We start from the raw sequence: 21018 nt of genomic DNA on the forward strand, positions 1-21018 counted from the left end.
TTTTTAAGTAGTTTTAAGTGAAAACTGTAACTCGGCCACTCACTGTCTTCTTGGAAAGCAACTCCAGTGTAGATTTGGCCTTGTGATTTAGGTTAATGTCCTGCTGAAAGGTGAATTCATCTCCCAGTGTCTGTTGGAAAGCAGACTGAACCAGGTTTTCCTCCTGGATTTTGCCTGTGCTTAGCTCCATTCCATTTCTTTTTTATCCTGAAAAATTCCCCAGTCCTTAACGATTATAAGCATACCCATAACATGATGCAGCCACCACTATGCTTGAAAATATGGAGAGTGGTACTCAGTAATGTGTTCTATTGGATTTGCAGCAAACGTGTGGGTATGCATTTGTGTACGTGTGTGTGCATGTGTGTGTGTGTTCGTTTGTGACATGGATGATAAATGCAGACAATGTCAGCGTGCACACACCCACACACAAACACCCACACACACACCCACACCAGGAGGAGTCGTGAGAAAACACTCTAGGATTCTACAGAGTCATCATCACTGTTCATCACATCACTAATAGGAGAGACACAGGGGTTTCCACAGATCCAACACACACACACACACACACACACACACACACACACACACACACACACACACACACACACACACACACACACACACACACACACACACACACACACACACACACACACACACACACACACACTCACACACATACACACACACACACACACACCCAGGAGGAGGTACAATAGTGTTTCAAGACCTGACTGAAGTAATCTGTGGCCCCATTTTAGACAGCCAGAGAGTTAAAGGAAACAGATAAGAGAACAGACTATCAGGCCAGAATATCCTGTTTTCTCGTGGATGGACCTGGGATACTGCAGCTAGTACATGTGTACCAGAAATCCCCCACGAGGATAGTAAATCAAGGGAAAGGCTATTTTGGCTGCTGACAAAATTAGAGGGTGAGTTGGAGGGAAGAAAGAGGGGGAGACAGGGGGACAGAGTGACTGAGGGAGAGACAGGGGGGATAAGGAGAAAGAGGAGGAAATGGGGGAAAGGGGTCACAAGGAGAAAGAGGGGGAGACAGGGAGAAAGTGTGTGTGTGTGTGTGTGTGTGTGTGTGTGTGTGTGTGTGTGTGTGTGTGTGTGTGTGTGTGTGTGTGTGTGTGTGTGTGTGTGTGTGTGTGTGTGTGTGTGTGTGTGTGTGTGTGTGTGTGTGTGTGTGTGTGTGTGTTTGTGTGTATGTGTGTGTGTCTGTGTTACTACAGTATAGGGTTAGTCTGAGTGATGGAGCGACAGGGTGTGTGGAATACACAACAAGCCTCCGTGTTTCTGCCCTCACAGATCCAAAAGAGGCTTAGCAAAAATGAAGTCCCTTCAAATCAGTAGGCTCTTCACACCTAACATTATCCTTACAAATGTAAGGTGTGATCAGAAAGAGAGGAAAAGAGGTCAGAGAGAAGCCAGGGTAAAGACAGTACTAACAACCAGACTGGAGGAGGTCAGAGAGAAGCCAGGGTAAAGACAGTACTAACAACCAGACTGGAGGAGGTCAGAGAGAAGCCAGGGTAAAGACAGTACTAACAACCAGACTGCAGGAGGTCAGAGAGAAGCCAGTGTAAAGACAGTACTAACAACCAGACTGCAGGAGGTCAGACAGAAGCCAGGGTAAAGACAGTACTAACAACCAGACTGCAGGAGGTCAGAGAAAAGCCAGGGTGTAGACAGTACTAACAACCAGACTGCAGGAGGTCAGAGAGAAGCCAGGGTAAAGACAGTACTAACAACCAGACTGCAGGAGGTCAGAGAGAAGCCAGGGTAAAGACAGTACTAACAACCAGACTGTAGGAGGTCAGAGAGAAGCCAGGGTAAAGACAGTACTAACAACCAGACTGCAGGGGGTCAGAGAGCAGCCAGGGTAAAGACAGTACTAACAACCAGACTGCAGGGGGTCAGACAGAAGCCAGGGAAAGACTGTACTAACAACCAGAAGTCTAGGTCCAATAGTCTTCTAAACAGCTTCTACCCCTAAGCCATAAGACTCCTGAACAGCTTCTACCCCTAAGCCATAAGACTCCTGAACAGCTTCTACCCCTAAGCCATAAGACTCCTGAACAGTTTCTACCCCCTAAGCCATAAGACTCCTGAACAGCTTCTACCCCCTAAGCCATAAGACTCCTGAACAGTTTCTACCCCCTAAGCCATAAGACTCCTGAACAGCTTCTACCCCCTAAGCCATAAGACTCCTGAACAGCTTCTACCCCCTAAGCCATAAGACTCCTGAACAGCTTCTATCCCCTAAGCCATAAGACTCCTGAACAGCTTCTACCCCCTAAGCCATAAGACTCCTGAACAGCTTCTACCCCCTAAGCCATAAGACTCCTGAACAGTTTCTACCCCAAAGCCATAAGACTCCTGAACAGCTTCTACCCCTAAGCCATAAGACTCCTGAACAGTTTCTACCCCTAAGCCATAAGACTCCTGAACAGTTTCTACCCCTAAGCCATAAGACTCCTGAACAGCTTCTACCCCCTAAGCCATAAGACTCCTGAACAGTTTCTACCCCTAAGCCATAAGACTCCTGAACAGTTTCTACCCCTAAGCCATAAGACTCCTGAACAGCTTCTACCCCCTAAGCCATAAGACTCCTGAACAGCTTCTACCCCTAAGCCATAAGACTCCTGAACAGTTTCTACCCCTAAGCCATAAGACTCCTGAACAGTTTCTACCCCTAAGCCATAAGACTCCTGAACAGTTTCTACCCCTAAGCCATAAGACTCCTGAACAGTTTCTACCCCTAAGCCATAAGACTCCAAAACAGCTTCTACCCCCTAAGCCATAAGACTCCTGAACATCTAATCAAATAGCTACCCAGACTATTTGCATTGCCCCCCCCCCTCTCCTCTTTTACGCCGCTGCTACTCACTGTTATTATCTATGCATAGTCACTTTAATAACTCTACCTACATGTACATATTACCTCAATTACCTCGACTAACCGGTGCCACCGCACATTGACTATGTACCGTTACCCACAGTATATATTCTCGCTATTGTTATTTTACTGTTGCTCTTTAATTACTTGTTCGTTCCTTTTATTTCTTATTCTTATTCATATTTTTTCTCCAAAAAGTACGATCTTTGTGCAGTTGCAAACCGCAGTCTGGGTTTTAATGGCAGTTTTGTAGCAGTGGCTTCTTCCTTGCTGAGCGGCCTTTCAGGTTATGTCGATATAGGACTCGTTTTACTGTGGATATAGATACTTTTGTACCTGTTTCCTCCAGCATCTTCACAAGGTCCTTTGCTGTTGTTCTGGGATTGATTTGCACTTTTCGCACCAAAGTACGTTCATCTCTAGGAGACAGAACACGTCTCCTTCCTGAGTGGTATGACGGCTGCGTGGTCCCATGGTGTTTATACTTGTGTACTATTGTTTGTACAGATGAACGTGGTACCTTCAGGGGTTTGGAAATTGCTCCCAAGGATGAACCAGACTTGTGGAGGTCTACAATTTTAATTCTGAGGTCTTGGCTGATTTCTTTTGATTTTCCCATGATGTCAAGCAAAGAGGAACTAAGTTTGAAGGTAGGCCTTGAAATACATTCACAGGTACACCTCCAACTGACTCAAATTATGTCAATTAGCCTATCAGAAGCTTCTAAAGCCATGACATCATTTTCTGGAATCTTCCAAGCTGTTTAAAGGCACAGTCAACTTAGTGTATGTAAACTTCTGACCCACTGGAATTGTGATACAGTGAATTATAAGTGAAATAATCTGCCTGTAAACAATTAGATGTCCTAACCGACTTCCCAAAACTATAGTTTGTTAACAAGAAATTTGTGGAGTGGTTGAAAAACGAGTTTTAATGAGTGTATGTAAACTTCCGACTTCAACTGTAGGAACTGTGATGGTTGGTCTCTATGGAGACTACGGTATTATATAGGAACTGTGATGCTTGGTCTCTATGGGGACTATTGAACTACATAGGAACTGTGAGGGTTGGTCTCTATGGAGACGACGGTACTATATAGGAACTCTGATGGTTGGTCTCTATAGGGAATACTGTACTTTATAGGAACTGTGAGGATTGGTCTCTATGGGGACTACTATACTATATAGGAGCTTGTGTGTGTGTGTGTGTGTGTGTGTGTGTGTGTGTGTGTGTGTGTGTGTGTGTGTGTGTGTGTGTGTGTGTGTGTGTGTTGACAAGTAACAGGTGGATGCCTACAGTAACAATGACTCAAAAGACATCTCAATCCATTGTAGCATCAAACCATTGTAGCATTGCCACTAGCATCAAACTATTGTAGCATCAAACCATTGTAGCATCAAACCATTGTAGCATTGCCACTAGCATCAAACTATTGTAGCGTCAAACCATTGTAGCATCAAACCATTGTAGCATTGCCACTAGCATCAAACTATTGTAGCGTCAAACCATTGCCACTAGTTAGTACTGTTGCATTGCTAGAAACTGAGACACCGTGTGGATACCAGACAATTTCACATTGCTCTTCAGGAAATCCAACTCAGGCCCTGTGTGTAGTTAACCGACCCTCTCTGCCCATTCATCGCCATTTTACCTGTTGTTGTCTTAGCTGATTAGCTGTTGTTGTCTTAACCGTTGTTGTCTTAGCTAGCTCTCCCAATCAACACCTGTGATTGCTTTATGCCTCTCTTTACGTCTCTCTCAAATGTCAATTTGCCTTGTTTACTTTTGTTTAGGACAGTAATCATTGTTTTAGTTTAGAGTGGAGCCCCTAGTCCCACTCAACATGCCTCAGATACCTCCTTTGTCCCACCTCCCACACATGCGGTGACCTCAACCAGTATAACCAGCGTGTCCAGAGATGCAACCTCTCTTATCATCACTCAGTGCCTGGGTTTACCATCACTGTACCCGCACCCCACCACACCCGTCTGTACATTATGCCCTGAATCTATTCAGTGCCAAGAAATCTGCTCCTTTTATTCTCTGTCCCCAACGCACTAGATGACCAGTTTTGATAGCCTTTAGCTGTACCCTCATCCTACTCCTCCTCTGTTCCTCGGGTGATGTGGAGGTTAACCCAGGCCCTGCATGTCCCCAGGAACTCTCATTTGTTGACTTCTGTAACCGAAAAAGCCTTGGTTTCATGCATGTTAACATCAGAAGCCTCCTCCCTAAGTTTGTTTTACTCACTGCTTTAGCACACTCCGCCAACCCTGATGTCCTTGCCATGTCTGAATCCTGGCTTAGGAAGGCCACCAAAAATGTTGAGATTTCCATACCCAACTACAACATTTTCCGTCAAGATAGAACTGCCAAAGGGGGAGGAGTTGCAATCTATTCCAGAGATAGCCTGCAAAGTTCTGTCATACTTTCCAGGTCCATGCCCAAACAGTTCGAGCTTCTAATTTAAAAAATGCATCTCTCCAGAAATAAGTCTCTCACTGTTGCCGGCTGTTATAGTCCCCGCTCAGCTCCCAGCTGTGCCCTGCACCCCTTATGTGAATTGATTTCCCCCCATCTATCTTCAGAGTTTGTTCTGTTAGGTGACCTAAACTGGGATATGTTTATCACCCCGGCAGTCCTACAATGTAAACTAGATGCCCTCAATCTCACACAAATTATCAAGGAACCCACCAGGTACAACCCGAAATCTGTAAACATGGGCACCCTCATAGATATTATCCTGACCAACTTGCCCTCCAAATACACCGCTTCAGTTTTCAACCAGGATCTCAGCGATCACTGCTTCATTGCCTGCATCCGTAATGGGTCTGCGGTCAAATGACCACCCCTCATCACTGTCATACACTCCCTAAAACACTTCTGCGAGCAGGCCTTTCTAATCGACCTGGTCCGGGTATCCTTGAAGGATATTGACCTCATCCCGTCAGTCGAGTGTGCCTGGTCGTTCTTTAAAAGTAATTTCCTCACCATCTTAATTAAATAAGCATGCCCTTTTCAAAAAATGTAGAACTAAGAACAGATATAGCCTTGCTTCACTCCAGACCTGACTGCACTCGACCAGCACAAAATCATCCTGCACTCGACCAGCACAAAATCATCACCAGCACTAGCATCGAATAGTCCCCACGATATGCAACTTTTCAGGGAAGTCAGGAACCAATACACGCAGTCAGTCAGGAAAGCAAAGACTAGCTTTTTCAAACAGAAATTTGCATCCTGTAGCTCTAACTCCAAAAAGTTTTGGGACACTGTAAAGTCTATGGAGAATAAGAGCTCCTCCTCCCAGCTGCCCACTGCACTGAGGCTAGGTAACACTGTCACCACCGACAAATCCACAATAATTGAGAATTTCAATAAGCATTTCTCTACGGCTGGCCATGCTTTCCTCCTGGCAACCCCAACCCCGGCCAACAGCTCCGCACCACCCGCAGCTACTTACCCAAGCCTCCCCAGCTTCTCCTTCACCCAAATCCAGATAGCAGATGTTCTGAAAGAGCTGCAAAACCTGGACCCCTACAAATCAGCTGGGCTAGACAATCTGGACCCTCTCTTTCTAAAATGATCCGCAGCCATTGTTGCAACCCCTATTACCAGTCTATTCAACCTCTTTCGTATCGTCCGAGATCCCTAAAGATTGAAAAGCTGCCGCTGTCATCCCCCTCTTCAAAGGGGGTGACACTCTAGACCCAAACTGTTATAGACCTATATCCATCCTGCCCTGCCTTTTTAAAGTCTTTGAATGCCATGTTAATGAACAGATCACTGACCATTTCAAATCCCACTGTACCTTCTCCGCTGTGCAATCCATATTCCAAGCTGGTCACGGGTGCACCTCAGCCATGCTCAAGGTCCTAAATGATATCGTAACCGCCATCGATAAAAGACAGTACTGTGCAGCCGTCTTCATCGACCTGCCCAAGGCTTTCGACTCTGTCAATCACCACATTCTTATCGGCAGACTCAACAGCCTTGGTTTCTCAAATGACTGCCTCGCCTGGTTCACCAACCACTTCTCAGACAGAGTTCAGTGTGTCAAATCAGAGGGCCTGTTGTCGGGAACTCTGGCAGTCTCTATGGGGGTACCACATGGTTCAATTCTTGGGCCGACTCTTTTCTCTGTTTAAATCAACCTTGTCGCTCTTGCTGCTGGTGATTCCCTGATACACCTCTACACAGACGACACCATTCTGTATACATCTGGCCCTTCTTTGACACTGTGTTAACTAACCTCCAAATGAGCTTCAATGCCATACAACACTCCTTCCGTGGCCTCCAACTGCTCTTAAACGCTAGTAAAACTAAATGCTTGCTTTACAACCGTTCGCTGCCCACACCCGCCCGCCCGACTAGTATCACTACTCTGGAAGGTTCTGACTTAGAATATGTGGACAACTACAAATACCTAGGTGCCTGGCTAGAATGTAAACTCTCCTTACAGACTCAAATTAAACAACTCCAATCCAAAATTAAATCTAGAATCGGCTTCCTATTTCGCAACAAAGCCTCCTTCACTCACGCCGCCAAACATACCCTCGTATAACTGACTATCCTACCGATCCTCGACTTCGGCGATGTCAAAATAGCTTCCAATACTCTACTCAGCAAACTGGATGCAGTCTATCACAGTGCCATCCGTTTTGTCACCAAAGCCCCTTATACCACCCACCACTGCGACCTGTATGCTCTAGTCGGCTGGCCCTCGCTATATATTCATTGCCAGACCCACTGGCTCCAGGTCATCTATAAGTCTATGCTAGGTAAAGCTCCGCCTTATCTCAGCTCACTGGTCACGATAACAGCACCCACCCGTAGCACGCGCTCCAGCAGGTATACCTCCTTTGGCCGCCTTTCCTTCCAGTTCTCTGCTGCCAATGACTGGAACGAATTGCAAAAGTCGCTGAAGCTGGAGACTTATATTTCCCTCACTAACTTTAAACATCAGCTATCTGAGCAGCTTACCGATCGCTGCAGCTGTACATAGCCCATCTGTATATAGCCCATCCAACTACCTACCTCATCCCTATATTTTTTTATTAACTTTTCTGCTCTTTTGCACACCAGTATTTCTACTTGCACATCATCATCTGCTCATCTATCACTCCAGTGTTAATTTGCTAAATTGTAATTACTCCGCTACTATGGCCTATTTATTGCCTTACCTCCTCACGCCATTTGCACACACTGTATTCAGACTTTGTTTTTTTTCTATTGTGTTATTGACTGTACGCTTGTTTAGTCCATGTGTAACTCTGTGTTGTTGTTTGTGTCGCACTGCTTTACTTTATCTTGGCCAGGTCGCAGTTGGAAATGAGAACTTGTTCTCAACTAGCCTACCTGGTTAAATAAAGGTGAAATAAAATTTAAAATGTAAAAATCCAAGAAGCTCAACTAGTATACTTACACTAAATATATCTATTAGATTCATCTGAAAGCTCTCTTGCTCTAAAAAAAAATGTTTTGTAGATCTAGTGGCTAAATTGGCTAAATACACTGTACACAAAATCTTGCACACACCTACCAACCGACACACCCAACCATATACTTTCTCACAGTGGACCACTATGGCTCCCGAGTGGTGCAGCAGTCTAAGGCACTGCATCACAGTGCTAGAGGTGTCACTACAGACCCTGGTTCGATCCTGGGCTGTATCACAACCGACTGTGATCTGGAGTCCCATAGGGTGGCGCGCGATTGTCCGGGTTAGGGGAGGGTTTGGCCAAGGTAGGCCGTCATTGTAAAATAAGAATTTGTTCTAAACTGACTTGCCGAGTTAAATAAAAATACATAACAAGTTCTACATTGATAATCACCTAATGTATACTGATGCCTTTTAAACTGCAGTGCTTCGCTCTTACTGTGATGGTGAAAAAATTCAACTAATAGCCATGAATGTCAGATGTGAAAAAACTAAGTGGAGAGAAGGAGGGACAAAGATAGGGGAGCGAGAGAGGGGGGAGAGAGAGAGAGGAGAGGAGAAGAAAGGAACAGCAGTGATTCCACTGGGAGTGTCAGATCATTTCATGCTCTGTGTTTTATTGTCATGCAGTCATGCATCAGTAACTCCAGCGCTGCTTTACGACCCGCACACTTGGCCTACTAAAAGTCACAGGGTGACACACACACCTAGCTCATAATGTACCAGCAGAGAACCTGCTAGTGTTACAACAGGCTACAGACACACGTGAAGGTGTGAGGTATCTGCTCGGCCTAAAGAAGAGCCAGATGTAGAGGTAGAGAAAGGAAGGAAGGAAGGAAGGAAGAGAGAGAGGTGGAAAGAAACAAAGAGAGAGTTAGGTAAGGCATTAGGTATCAGATTTGTCTCTCTTTCCCTCTGTGTGACATAAAGTGTCACAGGGGCCTCCTCAGTTTTCTCCATGGTCCCCTAGTGTTTATCCTGTCACGGTGACGCTCAATAACGTTCATATGGATATACAATATAATCAGCATCACCATTTAAATCACAATTAGGGCCATTTCACCAAGTCTAGCAGCTAGTAGAACTACATCCATCATCATTCTCCTCTCCTCTCTCCACTCTCTTCCCTCTCTTAGAAATGTACTTTTAATGGAGTTGGGAGAAAAGACTTCAAATAGTAAGAAATAGCAATACACCGCCATGGTGTGTTTCTGAAATATAATTAGCAACAAACTAATATTTTTTAGGATATGAAACACATAGCTCATGCAAGTCTAAGCCATTACATTAGGAAATATATTATTTTCTTTCTTTACGCTGTGAATGAACGTGTTAAGAGAATACCAACAGTGTTTTAATAATGTAATGCTAGTGTAGGTATTGTTTAGGACCCCTGGACCTGTCTCTCTCTTCTACGGTTAAAATGCTTCTTCCATCCTGGCTGAACAACAGACATTAAACTGTGTTAATCGCAAGCTGCATGAATTACACAATCTCTCAACAGGAGAAGCTTCAGAAGGAGCGCTCACAAATACTTTTCATTATTGCAGGAAATCCCTTCCCTTTTCAATTTACAAGCGCACCAACAAAGGAAGTTGTCAGAATTAATTCAACATCAGCTAAGGAATGCATGCAACATACTAGCTCGGCCCCACAAAGTTCTACACACCTGCAATACAAAACAAAAACATGTCATGTAACATAAACCTATTCATTAACGACGCCCTACAACATCAGCCCCAGGTTTCCATAGGAGCACTCAATAGCCCAGGCAGATCTCTCAAGAGTGACTTCGAAATTGGACGTCTTTCCATGTCCTGAGGACATCAGTAGATGCCTTCAAAAACCGTCCACTAGAAGCAACAGTGAGCGCTATTACCGTCAACAATTCAAATCAAAGTTTGCTTGGGTTTTGCTAGGTGGGGTTGGCAGATGGGCATAATCCTAATCTGTAAAATGATATGCAATTATCTGCCTTTTCTAAAGCCTTCTCTCTGCTATCTCCATGATCAATCATCAACTCTCAGGGTGGGGACAGAGTGCATCTCAGTATGGAGTGCAGTTCACAATGCATGTCTCATCTCCTCATGCTAACTTTTTTTTCTTGTGACATGTAGAACTACATTTGCTGCAACATAGTCTATGCTACAGTAATAGGCTATGTGGACTGAATACACATCTAATTTACAGATCTCCACCTCCCTTTTGGGTAGATTAAAAAAATAAAATCATTGAAGATGCAGAGTTTTAAAAACAGCTTATCACTTGAAAAGTATTGCTTTAATCAGTGTTCACACAAGCACTCTTTCGCAGTCTTTCTCTGTCTCCATCAATTCCATTCAAATTGCATCCAAAATAGATAACACTGTTCTACATTGATATATAGCCCTGTACGGTGCATTCGGAAAGTATTCATTTTGTTACATTACAGATTTATTCTAAAATGGATTAAATCGGTTTTTTTCCCCTCATCAATCTACACACAATAGCCCATAATGATGAAGCACAAACAGGGTTATATACATTTTTGTAAATGTATAAAAAGGTTTAAAAATGAAATTTAACATTTACATAAGTATTCAGACCCTTTACTCAGTACTGTGTTGTAGCACCTTTGGCAGCGATGACAGCATTGAGTCTTCTTGAGTATGACGCTACAAGCTTGGCACACCTGTATTTGGGGAGTTTCTCCCATTCTTCTCTGTAGATCCTCTCAACCTCTGTCAGGTTGGATGGGGAGCGTTGCTGCACAGCTATTTTCAGGTCTCTCCAGAGATGTTAGATCAGGTTCAAGTCCGGGCCCTGGCTCGGCCACTAAAGGACATTCAGAGACTTGTCCCAAAGCCACTCATGTGTGGTCTTGGCTGTGTTCTTGGGGTCATTGTCCTGTTGGAAGGTGAATCTTCGCCCCAGTCTGAGGTCCTGAGCCCTCTAGAGCAGGTTTTCATCAAGGATCTCTCTGTATTTTTCTCCGTTCATCTTTCCCTCGATCCTGACTAGTCTCCCAGTCCCTGCCACTGAAAAACATCCCCACAGCAAGATGCTACCACCACCATGCTTCACTGTAGGGATGGTGACAGGTTTCCACCAGACGTGACGCTTTGCATTCAGGCCAAAGAGTTCAATATTGGTTTCATTAGACCAGAGAATCTTGTTTCTCATGGTCTGAGAGCCCTTTAGGTGCCTTTTGGCAAACTCCAAGCAGACTGTCATGTTATTCTAGCATGTCATTACAAAGACGAAGATAAGGACAACAAAACTTATTTCAGTGAACTGTTAAAAGCGAGGAAGGAATGAAGCAACCATAAAGAGAGAAAGAGGAAGTAGGCTAATACGCCCGCCGCACATCATTTGGGGAAATATTATGAGAGGTATATATGCGTCAACGTACTAATTATGAAAATGTAAAGTACACACAATTATACACTGCTCAAAAAAATAAAGGGAACACTTAAACAACACAATGTAACTCCAAGTCAATCACACTTCTGTGAAATCAAACTGTCCACTTAGGAAGCAACACTTACTGACAGTAAATTTCACATGCTGTTGTGCAAATTGAATAGACAACAGGTGGAAATTATAGGCAATTAGCAATACACCCCCAATAAAGGAGTGGTTCTGCAGGTGGTGACCACAGACCACTTCTCAGTTCCTATGCTTCCTGGCTGATGTTTTGGTCACTTTTGAATGCTGGCGGTGCTTTCACTCTAGTGGTAGCATGAGACGGAGTCTACAACCCACACAAGTGGCTCAGGTAGTGCAGCTCATCCAGGATGGCACATCAATGTGAGCTGTGGCAAGAAGGTTTGCTGTGTCTGTCAGCGTAGTGTCCAGAGCATGGAGGCGCTACCAGGAGACAGGCCAGTACATCAGGAGACGTGGAGGAGGCCGTAGGAGGGCAACAACCCAGCAGCAGGACCGCTACCTCCGCCTTTGTGCAAGGAGGAGCAGGAGAAGCACTGCCAGAGCCCTGCAAAATGACCTCCAGCAGGCCACAAATATGCATGTGTCTGCTCAAACGGTCAGAAACAGACTCCATGAGGGTGGTATGAGGGCCCGACGTCCACAGGTGGGGGTTGTGCTTACAGCTCAACACCGTGCAGGACGTTTGGCATTTGCCAGAGAACACCAAGATTGGCAAATTCGCCACTGGCGCCCTGTGCTCTTCACAGATGAAAGCAGGTTCACACTGAGCACGTGACAGACGTGACAGAGTCTGGAGACGCTGTGGAGAACGTTCTGCTGCCTGCAACATCCTCCAGCATGACCGGTTTGGCGGTGGGTCAGTCATGGTGTGGGGTGGCATTTCTTTGGGGGGCCGCACAGCCCTCCATGTGCTCGCCAGAGGTAGCCTGACTGCCATTAGGTACCGAGATGAGATCCTCAGATCCCTTGTGAGACCATATGCTGGTGCGGTTGGCCCTGGGTTCCTCCTAATGCAAGACAATGCTAGACCTCATGTGGCTGGAGTGTGTCAGCAGTTCCTGCAAGAGGAAGGCATTGATGCTATGGACTGGCCCGCCCGTTCCCCAGACCTGAATCCAATTGAGCACATCTGGGACATCATGTCTCGCTCCATCCACCAACGCCACGTTGCACCACAGACTGTCCAGGAGTTGGCGGATGCTTTAGTCCAGGTCTGGGAGGAGATCCCTCAGGACACCATCCGTCACCTCATCAGGAGCATGCTAAATAAACTGCGTTGTAGGGAGGTCATACAGGCACGTGGAGGCCACACACACTACTGAGCCTCATTTTGACTTGTTTTAAGGACATTACATCAAAGTTGGATCAGCCTGTAGTGTGGTTTTCCACTTTAATTTTGAGTGTGACTCCAAATCCAGACCTCCATGGGTTGATAAATTGGATTTCCATTGATTATTTTTGTGTGATTTTGTTGTCAGCACATTCAACTATGTAAAGAAAAAAGTATTTAATAAGATTATTTCAATAATTCAGATCTAGGATGTGTTATTTTTGTATTCCCTTTATTTTTTTGAGCAGTGTATTTCAAAATGAAAATACAATTAGCAAGCCCTCAATTTTTTACTTCGTTGGCTCCATGTCCTGCACCAGCATTGCATGTTCTCTCCCAGCTTCATGGTTTGAATGAGGTGCAAAATTCCAGTCCATATAACAAAGTATAGACCTAACACAATACCATACACTAATACAGCTCACACTCAAAAAATATATTAGCCCATTGGAGCTTTTTTCCTTTATTTAGCCGAGGGAGTACGGCTACATCTATTATCGGCTTTTACGGTTTTCTGTCGTGCATAATGTGCAGTGGCCTATACAGTATATCGTAGGCTGTGTCTTGGATAATGTCACAATTATTTAAGGCTTGGACTCATACAAATGTCTTTAATGTAAGGCTCCTAAAATTATTTGTCCTGCTGATCAAAAACTCCAATCAAATCCAGAGATATAAATAAACTGCGTAAATACTAGTTTACCTGTCAAAAATAAACCTTAACACACACACACACACACACACCCCACACACACACCCCACACACACACACACACACACACACACACACACCCCACACACACACCCCACACACACACACACACCCCACACACACACCCCCCCCCCCCACACACACACACACACCCCACACACACACCCCACACACACACACACACACACCCCACACACACACCCCACACACCCCCCCCCCCACACACACACACACACACACCCCACACACACACCCCACACACACACACCCCACACACACACACACACACACACACACCCCACACACACCCCCCCCCCCACACACACACACACACACACACACACACACACACACACACACACACACACACACACACACACACACACACACACACACACACACACACACACACACACACAAAGATAATAAATAAACACACACACTCACATACACACCACACACTACACACAAAGATCTGTCTCCTCTAAAGTAAAGGGTCTGATATCTTCATTAAATGTTCTGATTCTGTTATCAAGTGGATGTCACTGTCCTTCCCATCTCCAGCCTAGGACACAGTCTAGTACCCAGCCCAAGACCCAGCTTCGGACCCAGCCTAGGACCCAGCCTAGAACCCAGGCCAGGACCCAGGCCAGGACACAGCCTCGAACCCAGTCTAGAACCCAGCCCAGGACCCAGCCTCGACCCAGGCAGGGAGCGAGCGATGAGGTAAGAATGATACAGTCATGCTGCGTCCCAAATAACACCCATAGGACTCTGGTCAAAGGCAGTGTACTTTATAAGGAACAGGCTGCCATTTCAGACACAGGCGGACAGAGTCTGGTTCCAGGAAAATAACCTCTCGAAGCTGAGATCTGGACATAATGTATTATGATGGAAAGAACATGAACGTGAGGATTTAAGATGCAGATTTTTTGGGGGTAAAAAGCTTAACAAATGCAAATTGTGTGTGATTCATTCTGCACTGGGGGGGGGGGGGGGGGACACCCTACACGTTTCTGTTCACACATGGTTTCAATGGAACCGTAAGGCAGAATTTTATTTCTGTACCAAAACAGAGAAAACCACAGATTCTGACTCTTTCTCTCCTTCTGTCCAACAGTTTACTGTAGCTAGCGCCTGCTGGAGTTGGTTTTCACTTCCTGTTCTTTTCACTACTGTAAGGACTGAAATGAGCTTTTGAGACAGTTTTTAATTGAATCCATATTATATTTCTGCATAAATATGAAAAAAAGTGTGCAAACTAACAAGAAACACACATTTACACTGTGCCATTAATCTAACAATATCCTAGGAAAGAAAACATCACAATGCTGATGTTTCTGCTTCAGCGAATGTATGGACCGATCACCGACTACAGCCCGAGGGGAAACAGGTCTGGTCTACAGCAGAGCCCTGACACACTGGCAATATATACTATAAAATATTCATCATGTTCATGTTGAGGAACTGTCCGTCCCTCTCCAATGTTTACTGACTGCGGCTGTCTTTACATTTTACAATTAAGCAATAAGGCCCGAGGGGGTGTGGTATATGGCCAATATACCAAGGCCAACTGCTGTTCTTATCCATGATGCAACGCGAAGTGCCTGGATACTTCCCTTAGCCGTGGTATATTGGTCATATACCACAAACCCCCAGAGGTGCCTTATTGCTGCTATTATAAACTGGTTATCAACGTCATTAGAGCAGTAAAAATAAATGTTTTGTTATACCCATGGTATACGGTCTGATATACCACGGCTGTCAGCCAATCAGCATTCAGGGCTCGAACCACCCAGTTCATACAGTTTTTTACAATCACTTTGGCACTAATTTCGGAACCTTGATGTCATTTTTCAAAACTCTAGACACAAAGCTCACAACCAATGATCAAAATGCAAATTTTTCTAAACTCTTAACACTTTTTCCAATTGCTTGGATACAATACTCATAAAGCTAAGATCATTTGTTCATTAAACTAAAATCACCTGTTCAAAATGACACAACTTAACATCAAAGTATTACCATTTCAAAATGCAATTCACACATTACATCTGAGATGACTGTCTATTCATTTCATTACAATGATCTAACTATCAATTGATACAACTGCTCAAAATGATAAGTAACTGTTGCATTACTCTTAATGCATAGTTTTATGGAAACTGACGAACAATATTCCATGTTTAGATCATGAAAGTTTCAGGATAAAGTTTCTTCTGTTTCTATGGTCCCATGTACCACTTTTCCAGACCATGTTTTCAGATTTGACATTACTGTACACTCACCGGCCACTTTATTAGGTACACCGATCTAGTACAGGGTAGGACCCCCTTTTGCCTCCACAACAGCCTGAATTATTCATGGTGTTGTACATTAGGAGATGGCATTCTGCACACCACTGTTTTAAACAGCTGATATTTGAGCATTTGTGGCCTTTCTGTTAGCTTGAATGAGTCTGGACATTCTCCTTTGACCTCTGACCTTTGAATGGTGTCTGTGAGTATAACAGAACTCATATGGCAGGCAAAAACCTGAGAAAATTACAAGCAGGAAGTGGCCTGTCTGATTTTGTAGTTCTCCCTTTGCTTCTCTATCGTAACTACAGTGCCCGTGGGGTTATGTAGCACTTTCTAAGGCTTCCATTGGCTCTCTGTGCTCCTGTTATCTGTCTCCGGGCAGATAACAGGAGCACAGTTTGTCAGTGGACTGCCTGGTGGCTAAGAGATGGGAAATGAGCTTCACGAGACCTCGCCCTTTTTTCTCTTCCTTTTTGAATGAATACAGCATTGTCCGGTTGGAATATTATCGCTATTTTACGAGAAAAATACCATAAAAATTGATTTTAAACAGCGTTTGACATGCTTCTAAGTACGGTAAAGGAACATTTTGAAATTTGTTGTCTCGAAATGTGCTCACGCGTTACCCTTTGGATAGTGACCTGAACGCACAAACAAAACGGGGATATTTGCACATAACTATGGATTATTTGGAACAAAAACAACATTTGTTGTTGAAGTAGAAGTCCTGGGAGTGCATTCTGACGAAGAACAGCAAAGGTAATCCAATTTTTCTAATAGTAATTATGAGTTTAGGTTTCCCCAAACTTGGCAGGTGTCAAATTAGCTAGCCGTGATGGCTGAGCTATGTACTCAGAATATTGCAAAATGTGCTTTCGCCGAAAAGCTATTTTAAAATCTGACATAGTGATTGCATAAAGGAGTTCTGTATCTATAATTCTTAAAATAATTGTTATGTATTTGTCAACGTTTATCATGAGTAATTTAGTAAATTCACCGGAAGTTTGCGGTGGGTATGCTAGTTCTGAACATCACATGCTAATGTAAAAAGCTGTTTTTTGATATAAATATGAACTTGATTGAACAAAACATGCATGTATTGTATAACATAATGTCCTAGGAGTGTCATCTGATGAAGATCATCAAAGGTTAGTGCTGCATTTAGCTGTGTTTTGGGTTTTTGTGACATGTATGCTTGCTTGAAAAATGGCTGTGTGGTTATTTGTGGCTATGTACTCTCCTAACATAATCTAATGTTTTGCTTTCGCTGTAAAGCCTTTTTGAAATCGGACAATGTGGTTAGATTAATGAGAGTCTTATCTTTCAAATGGTATAAAATAGTCGTATGTTTGAAATATTGAAATTATAGCATTTTTGAGGTATTTGTATTTTGCGCCACGCGATTCCACTGGATGTTGAATAGAGTGGGACGCTACCGTCCCACCTAGCCCATAGAGGTTAACAAGGTGTTTTTGCCAACCGAAATGCCGCTCACTGAATATGTTTTGTTTATCGCACCATTCTCTGTAAACTCTAGAGACTGTTGTGCATAAAAATCCCAGGAGGACAGCTGTTTCTGAGATGCTGGAATCACCATGTGTGGCATCAACAATCCTACTATGGTCAAAGTTGCTTAGATTACTCATCTTGTCTGTTCTCATGTTTGGTCGAACAACATCTAAAGCTCTCTACTCTATATACTCTATATATTGAGTTGCAGGCAGCCACATGATTCGCTGTTTGAATGTAACCTTCCTTGATGAGCTAAATCAGGTCTGTATAGCTGATGGCATGACCTATGTCATTGTGTGGGATAATGTCAGGTTCCACCATGCTCAAATGGTGCAAGCATGGTTTCAGGCCCATCCACAATTTACCACCCTGTACTTACCACCATACTCTCCATTCCTTAACCTGATTGAGGCATTTTTCTCCACATGGAGGTGGAAGGTATATGATAGGCCCCCTCACGAACAAGCCGCCCTTTTCCAGGCCATGGATGACGCATGCAATGACATCACGGCCGACCAGTGTCAGGCCTGGATTCGCCATGCCCAAGGATTCTTCCGAAGATGTTTGGCTAATGAAAACATCCATTGTGATGTGGATGAGAACCTATGGCCAAATCCACAAGACAGGGTTGTTGGAAATATAGAAGTACAGTAATCAAACCTTTGTTTTGCTTTTACAGTAAGCCAGGTGAGGAACACTGCAGTTGACGTTTTACTGTCGTTTTTTTCTTTTCTTTGTAGCTAATTATTTTTGCTTTGATTTAAAGAAACCTATGTTGTGATTTTATTGTATTTCATCAATAAATGTCATATTTTGTTCAATGATTCCACTGTGTCAGTAGTATTCTCTCTACTAGTCCTTTTACAGTGATGTATTTACATGTAGTAGCATAATGAAACGTGTCACATATTTTGTACTACAATATTTAACGATCGTACGAACAACTACACAGTGAAACTATCGGTATCTTGTGTGTGGGTGATCTAAATGAATGTTCCTATAGTATTTCATGATAATTGAGTTATTTGAACCAATGATTCTGCAAGCGCAATGTTTCTTTAAAGATATGAATGCACAATGCAATGTTTTGAACATTGGACAGCCTGTGTTACAAGTGATGACTGTTTTGAGTTTTGTGTCTAGAGTTTTAAAAAATGACCACAAGGTTCTGAAATTAGTGCCAAAGTGATTGTAAAAAACTGTAATATCTGACATATTATTGTCTACCTATCAAATTGCCCCTTTGGGGATCAATAAAATAGAAGTGTCACAGAATGGGTTCAGTCATAGTCTGAAGCAGGTACAGTATGTATAAGGCTGGATGGTAAAATGACTACTCTGCTACCAGGAACCAGTATGTATCTTCTTCTCTTATACAGAACCCTAAAGATTCCAGCCTCCTATTGGATGACATCCTTTCTATCTTCTCTCGGTTTTCCCCTTCTGTCCGACACATCAGATCCACGGCTCCTTAGGGACAGACAGAGGGCCAGGGATTGGGACAGGCTCTCTGTCCCCAGAGACAGGCCTACTGACTGGGATTCCATCCTCCCTGAGATCCCCGGACACCCCTCCTCCCTGAGATCCCTCGGACACCCCTCCTCCCTGAGATCCCCTGGACACCCCTCCTCCCTGAGATCCCCCGGACACCCCTCCTCCCTGAGATCCCCCGGACACCCCTCCTCCCTGAGATCCCTCGGACACCCCTCCTCCTTGAGATCCCCGGACACCCATCCTCCCTGAGATCCCCCGGACACCCCTCCTCCCTGAGATCCCTCGGACACCTCTCCTCCTTGAGATCCCCGGACACCCATCCTCCCTGAGATCCATCGGACACCCCTCTGACCTGGGAGTTTACCGCATGTCTCTGCCTAGGCCTCTTCAACTGTGTGTGTGTGTGTGTGTGTGTGTGTGTGTGTGTGTGTGTGTGTGTGTGTGTGTGTGTGTGTGTGTGTGTGTGTGTGTGTGTGTGTGTGTGTGTGTGTGTGTGTGTGTGTGTGTCTAGTCTGGCTCCAAACATAGAGTGTTTCATTCTCCACTAACTCTCTTTATTGGACTTCTGACATAAATGGATCGCAGCATCAGGGGTCTGCCATAAGTGCTGACGAATGTGAGCGTCAATCTTGTAAAGGTTATGGTGGAAGTCGTGGCCATGTGCTAAAAGCATTTTAATTAGCCCTCAATCAGCTTATTAATCAACCAGGGATAAAATCAAGTAGATATTGATTATGAAATGAATAATGTCACTCAAACACTAGGCCTAAGTGAGGTTTCTCACCAGGACACACACACACACACACACACACACACAGCAACTGTTCAGGCTGCCATTGCCTGTGGTGGAGAAATGAAATGACAGAAACATTCAGTACTTATGTGTGATGTTGGAACTGGGCTTTCTAGCGCTGCTCTGAACGGCGCCGGGCGGCGGGATGCAAATGTTAAACATTCCAATTTCGCTCCGTCAATTCCCCCAAGGATCCCCGGACGCCTGCCCTCAGCCTTGTTGGTGGAAACAGCTTGGCTGAGAGGCCTGTGTTTACATATGTCCCTCACAACACAACAGGTTAGAGCTGCCTGACCTGCTGCACAATCACAGCACATGCTTACCAAAACAGCCTCTCTCTCTCTCTCTCTCTCTCTCTCTCTCTCTCTCTCTCTCTCTCTCTCTCTCTCTCTCTCTCTCTCTCTGCTGCCAGACTGAGGGATGGTGGTCAGTGCTTCTCTCTAGTGTTGAAGAGTGCTAACAGCATGGTCGATGTTTCAATAGTCTTCTCCTGAAAAGGTACTACGTACGCCAGTACTATGTAAGAAGGTCCGGTCACACAAATTTCCTCGGTGGCAAAAGTCCGGATGGATATTATCCTTTAGCGGTGTAGCAGCAAAAACCCTCACCTCGTGACCCATGCAACCCCAAACTGTTCACACCCCTTGTTGGCAGAGTACATTTTGCAGTTTTAAAGCTAATTTCCTGCAATTCTACACATTTTGCCATGTCTTGTAGGTTCACGTCATATGATACCAAGGGGTCGAGGCCTGATTGAGGATCGGGACCTTTCAGTACAGAAGCTCTACTGTACTACAAGTTACAGCTTCAGCTATAAAGGGTTAAATGAGATGACGTGTTATTAACTGTTTAAACTACTAAAATTACCAATTTACAAATTGTGTATTATGTTGTTATGCCATATGATAGGATCTAAATTCTAGTCTACAGAGTGATAATTAAAGGGCATTGCTTAGTGACTTTTGGGGACCTCATTTCCACTACATCTCCCTAATCAACTAAGCCGTACTGAAGCCACATCTTCCGTCCCCAATCTCTCTTGTGAAGATGGGTAAAGTTATGTCAGTTCTAAAAAATATTTCCTTAATTTGTGTCAC

The sequence above is a fragment of the Salmo salar genome, chromosome 09 (assembly GCF_965601325.2).
Source record: "Salmo salar chromosome 09, fSalSal1, whole genome shotgun sequence".
NCBI classification, from domain to species: domain Eukaryota; kingdom Metazoa; phylum Chordata; class Actinopteri; order Salmoniformes; family Salmonidae; genus Salmo; species Salmo salar.